The following is a 5,951-nucleotide window of genomic DNA, read 5'->3' on the forward strand; positions in this document are numbered from 1 at the left end:
ACTTGTCGATATTTAATTATTTATGTATATATATGTATTTTTTTTAAATGAACTTTTCTAACGAAAGTTTCGGGTCAGTTTTCTTGTACGGATTAATCACCGTAACAAACATGAAGTTATGCCTCATGTCTTGGAGTTACTGCAGATACGGATGAAATTTAGAACTGAAAAATCGGAATCGAACCGGAACCGCAATATGTAGAACCGGTCTGGGTCTCAGGTTTAAATAATGACTTTATCCGGGTTCTGGGTAATCCGGGTTTCGGGTCCTTCGGATCCAGGTAAACCGGGTTTAAGAAATAGAACCTTTTTAGGAATCGGAACCGGTTTATATGAAAAGTTTAAACATGAATATCTTTTTAGTTTGAAGTTGGATTGACATTAGGTTTTTTCCAGAGTGTAGTTTATAGTTTGTACATGATTTTAGACTACAATTTTGTCATTTTTGAGTTAAAATTCATTAAATTACAGTTTCCCAAATTCGGGATATCAAAGCTGTGAATTTTTTGTTTTTCAGCTTTATTTTTATATTTTTGTGAAATTTTAAAAATGTATATCTAATTCGTTTGAAGTCGGATTATCATGAGGTTTTTTTGAAACGTGTAGTTTAGAGTTTTTCAATGATTGTAGACTATAATTTTCTCATTTTTGGTTTCATATTTATTGACTTACAATCCCCCAAAGTCGGGATATTAAAGCTGTGATTTTCTGTTTTTCAGTTTTATTTTTATGTTTTGTGAAATTTTAAAAATGCATATCTAATTCATTTGAAGTTGGATTATCATGAGTTTTTTTGTAACGTGTAGATTAGAGTTTGTACATGATTTTAGACTATAATTTTGTCACTTTTGGTTACATATTCTCTAACTTAAAGTCCCCAAAAGTTGGAATATCAATGATGTAAATTTTCTCTTTTTCAACTTTATTTTTATATTTTGTGAAATTTTAAAAATGCATATTTTATTCGTTTGAAGTTGGATTATCATGAGAGTTTTTGCAACGTGTATTTTAGAGTTTGTATATAATTTTTGACAATAATTTTGTCATTTTTGGTTTAATATTCAATGACTTATAGTCCCCCGAAGTTGGGATATAAAAGTTGAAAATTTTCGAAGTTCAACCACTAAGTAATTACCAAAAAACGAATTTCTCGGGTTTTCCGGTTCTAGACCTTCTTTACCCGGTTCCACCTGACCCACTTTGATGTTTCCGGATTTTCCGATTTTAGACCCACCTTATTCGAAACTGGTTCCTATATACCGGTTCGGTTTTCGGTCCTACAAAATCCCGTTAACCGGTTCCCAGGTTTTCCGGGTCTGGGTCTACTGGTCCGGCTTTAGACCCACTCTCATCCCTAACTGCAGACGAACTTTCATGGTCGCATGGGCTGAATAGTACCAAAATTTAAACATGGGTCAATATATTATCTTTTATATATTTCACATATTTTACCAAGTCACCACAACAAAATGGTTATCACTATTTATATTTTTAAGGGTCAACAACTTATTATTGGAATGATTTTCATTTTTTTAGGAAAAACGGATGAAAATTGATTTTTTTAGGTTTAAATATATAGATTTATATTTTATGTATGTTTTGTATTTCAATTTATTTTATTTAAATAATATAATATTTAGAGAAAACTTCATAAATGGTCCCTATGGTATTTCGAAATTCGAAAATTAGTCCCTAAGTTTAAAAAAACCTCACAAATGGTACATATGGTTTCAAAACATTTATCGTTTAGTCTCTATTGCTCCCACCGTTAAGTTTTGTTCGTTAACTAAAGGGCATTTTTGTCATTTTACTACCACAGGGACCAATTATGAAGTTTTTTGAGAGTCAACTTATAACACCATGTTTCACGTCAGTTCTTAATTCAGGGTTGCTAACTGAAATTCGATCTTGAAAATGCATTGGGCTTTGACGAAGGGAAAGTGTAAACCTTATTAAAGGTTGATAATGTTGGTTGTGAATTCTAATCCCTTGATTTGTGTATTGGAACCAAATGGTAGAAAGGGAAAAGTTATAGATCAGGCTTCTTGCGAGGGTTATGGTTTTAGTTCAATATGTGATACGACAAAGTTAATTAGATTGGATTATGGGGCTCTTCAATACCTTTCCGTGCCTATAAAGAACACCGAAAACGAAGTTGAAATGAAGAAGTTATAGTCGTTTCAAGTTGAGCTAGGAAATGGAGTTTGGCATTACGCTGGGCGTACTCTAAGTATGCAGGATATAGTGGGGGCGTGTTTCTAGTGAGTTCGTAGGGCATAACTGTGCAGCATAAAAACCCTAATTTTGTGGTTTTGAGCCCTATTTAAGGACTCTAACCCCTTGGGGTCCTTCTTATCATTAGCCTCCACTCTCTCGGGCCTACAACTCGAAATCATAACCATATTGTGTGGTTTTTGAAGCATTTGAGTGTTTCTTGTGTGTTTTGTTACGAAGGAGATCATTGAAGGTGTGCTTGGGGAGTCCAAAGCTTGTAGATCTAGACTCTACTCTTCTTCAATATCCTCCTGGAGGTATAAAGTTTGAATCTTCCCTATTCCATTTGTTAGATCCCTTTAAATTCTTGATCTTAATGTCCTTTGGTTCCATAATCTTGAGTCTTGTGAGTATAAGCTACTCAAGACCTTGTGGTTGTTATTTCTTGTGGTTTCTAAGGTTAAGGAGTCATAAAAATGGGATCTTGGATGTTATTATTCATTCATGCAAGAGGTTTTGAACATTAGAAGGTGTTAGGAAGCTAGAGTTTGGACTTGAGCTCTATCTTGCCATGCAAAGGTATAAAGTTGGGAACTTTATCACTCTAGACAATTATTAGGACCATATATGAGCAATGGATGATAGGTCTTTATGGAGTAAGAGCTAAAAATGGAAAATGGCTTAATAACGTAAGTACATAGGGCATACTCTTAATACGCATGACGTAGATAGAGTATGCATGTAATGCCCGAGTTTCTAGGCTAGACATTAATATTGACATTATAGTCTAGGTTAACCTTTGTAACTCATTTTGAAGAAATGAAAAGGAATTATGTGAATATTATGTGAATTATGTGTTTTATGCTTAATTATTAGGGTTTAATTAATTAAGAATAAAAATAAGCATCAAAATTAAAGTGTGAGATAAGCCCGATATCTTTACATAAAGTTGTAGTGGTCGAAACAAGGATTTTGGGGATATAAAGAATACCAAAATCCGAGTTATAACGAAGAAGTTATGACCTGTCGAAGCTTTGCGACAAAACCGGCACGGTGCCGAATGTCGTAAAAAGTGAGTTTTTGATAAACTAATTTTTAGCCTTAGTGATCTAAACGAAAGTCGTAGTATTCGTTAAACCGAGAAGTTCAATAAAAAGAACGCCCAAATCTGACTTTGTATGAGGAAGTTATGATTTTTCGAAGTTTCAGCCTAGCAATAGACAACTAAAAACTCGAATTTTAGATCGAGTGATTTTTAGCCGACACGACCTAAACGAGAATTGAAGGTCTCATCATTAGTAGCACAACGGTAAAAGGTATGACGAAAACGGACGTCGGATGAAGAATTTATGAATTTTTAACAGATTTCCTGTCCCGGTCTGTTGAAAATAATAATATAAAAATTAAAGTCAAAATTAGCCGACGAAGTCTAAACAAAAGTTGTAGAGCGTAATTTTACCTACGCGTGCATATAAAGAATGCCAAAAACGGAGCTCGTATGCGAAAGTTATGGATGTTAGAAGTTTTTGCGCGAAAATCGAGAAAATTCGCATAGTCACGAGTTGCCACATCATCCTCACCTCGCATGTGCCACGTGTCAGAAATGGTGATTCATGCGAAGCCACGTGTCGAATTCTGATTTGACCAAAGGGAGGCCCAATCCGAACCTCGCACGCCTTAGTCCGGGCCTCGCACATGGACTGCTAGACCGCGGTCTAATCAGCAACCGCCACTGAGGCCCTCGCACGTGCTGCCATATGCGCACCTTCGCTTGCGGACCCCACCACCGGAACCGACTTCGGAACCTAGACCTCGTTCCAATCACAGACTAACAGAGAGCCCCTCGCAGGTGCGAGCCATGTACGAGCCCTCCCTGCGAGCCTTCGGATCTACAACGCGTTGCCTCTTCTCAGCCCTTGGATTAGAAGCCTCCCCCTATAAATAGAAGGGTGCGAACCCTCCCGGCTAGAATTTAGAAATTGGCAATTTTGGCCCCTTTTTCACTATTTTGGCTATTTTCACATCCCCCGAAGCCCCGGTAGTTATTCCAAAGCCCGGAATACTCCACGAAGTGCCCGAGAAGCCCGGAAAATTTATCTGTTCGGTTTCGAAGCCTGACCTTTGCAAAGCCCAGTTTCTCAATAAAACTCCTGGTTTTATTAGAAACAATCGTTTTAAGCAAAGAATTGCTGCCCGATTATCATCAAATCATGTGAGTGTATAGTCACTTTCATTTTACACATAGATATGAAGTATTTACCTTATAATACGTGCTATGTGTAAATATATTAATTGTTTATTTGAGGTGACTGTTGAGTTGATGTTTTATACAAGTTTTAAACTGTATAAGTATTTTTATCTACAAATATGTTGGGTAGAACATGGGTAGATAGTGATGTGTGATAAAATAAAATTGATGAGAGGTCTCGATGTGTTTTGAGATCAAGTCATCTAGCGGAGTTTGGATGACGACCACGGACTTTCTAGACCGTCCAGTGGGAAACATTAACAGGCCCGCAACCTGTAGGTGTTAATGAACTAAGAGTGTTCATTCGTTGTACTCCATCCCCCTCATGGTTGCCTTTAGGACATGTATGGCTGAGGAAACCCCTTAGCAGTAGTGTCCATCCCGATGATATTCTTTAGGCTAGGTCCCTTGTGAAAAGTGTTTAGGGACGTAAAGTGAGGATAACGGGAACGGGTAATCAGGGTTATTGTTAATTGATGAACTTAGTAAGTTTATTATTATTGTGGGTTGAAAACCCTATATGCTCACCAGGCTCCCAAGCCTGACCCACTCAACTTTTTATGTTATAGGTAGTGGACCCCGAGCATAGTCGGAGGATGATGTGTGTAAAATGCACTTGTTTTATCCCTACTTTTAATTAATAAATTTGACACACAAAGGCAGTGAACCTGTCTTTTAGTGGTATAGATTAGTAAGTAAGGTGTCGAACTCAGGGAACGGGAAATTAAACTAATAACTAATTTTAACTAAACAACTAATAAAAGTAAAAGGGGTTTTCTTCTAGTTTTGCAAGACTAGAAACTTAGGCACACTAAATTAACTAAATAACTAAAGCAACAACTATTCACCAAGTTTGATAAAGATGTTTCTATTTAGGTTCAACCAATTCACTCCTATGGTTATTTGTATTTATGATAGATTAATTGCTATTGGTTACCAATTATAATGGTTAGGTTCATGTTCATTGCTCCTAACCCTTAGACAATTAACTAATTTAAGCGGTGATCAAGTGTTTAAACTAATTAATTCCCTAGATTAATGGTTTGGATTAAATAAGATTTGTAATGGTCAATTAAGTTATTAATTCAATTAACCTCTTGTTTGATGGTTTCTCAAACAAGCTCACACATTAATCTTCCTATTGTCTTATTAATCTTAGTTTCATAATCATTACTTCTAAGCATATGGTTTAGTGTTCACATAGACATATGAGGTTAACAACTAAGAGATGTTCATGCAGCCTAATTGTCTTCCAATTAACAGAAAATAGTAATGATTAATGCATAAGGTTCTTTAACAAACTTAATTTAATAAATCACCAATAAACAATTAATCAAAACTAAGAATTAAACCATAGGAGTTCCTTGGTATTCCCCAAACAGAAACAAAAACAAATTTAGTTCATAGTTGCAGTAGAAACAATCATAAAAACAAGGTTTTCTAAATCAAACATATTCAATACTCAAATCTAAGTGGTAGGATTAACCTA

This window comes from Lactuca serriola, chromosome 7 (genome assembly GCF_051521515.1).
Source record: "Lactuca serriola cultivar US96UC23 chromosome 7, Lser_US96UC23_V15, whole genome shotgun sequence".
Taxonomy (NCBI): domain Eukaryota; kingdom Viridiplantae; phylum Streptophyta; class Magnoliopsida; order Asterales; family Asteraceae; genus Lactuca; species Lactuca serriola.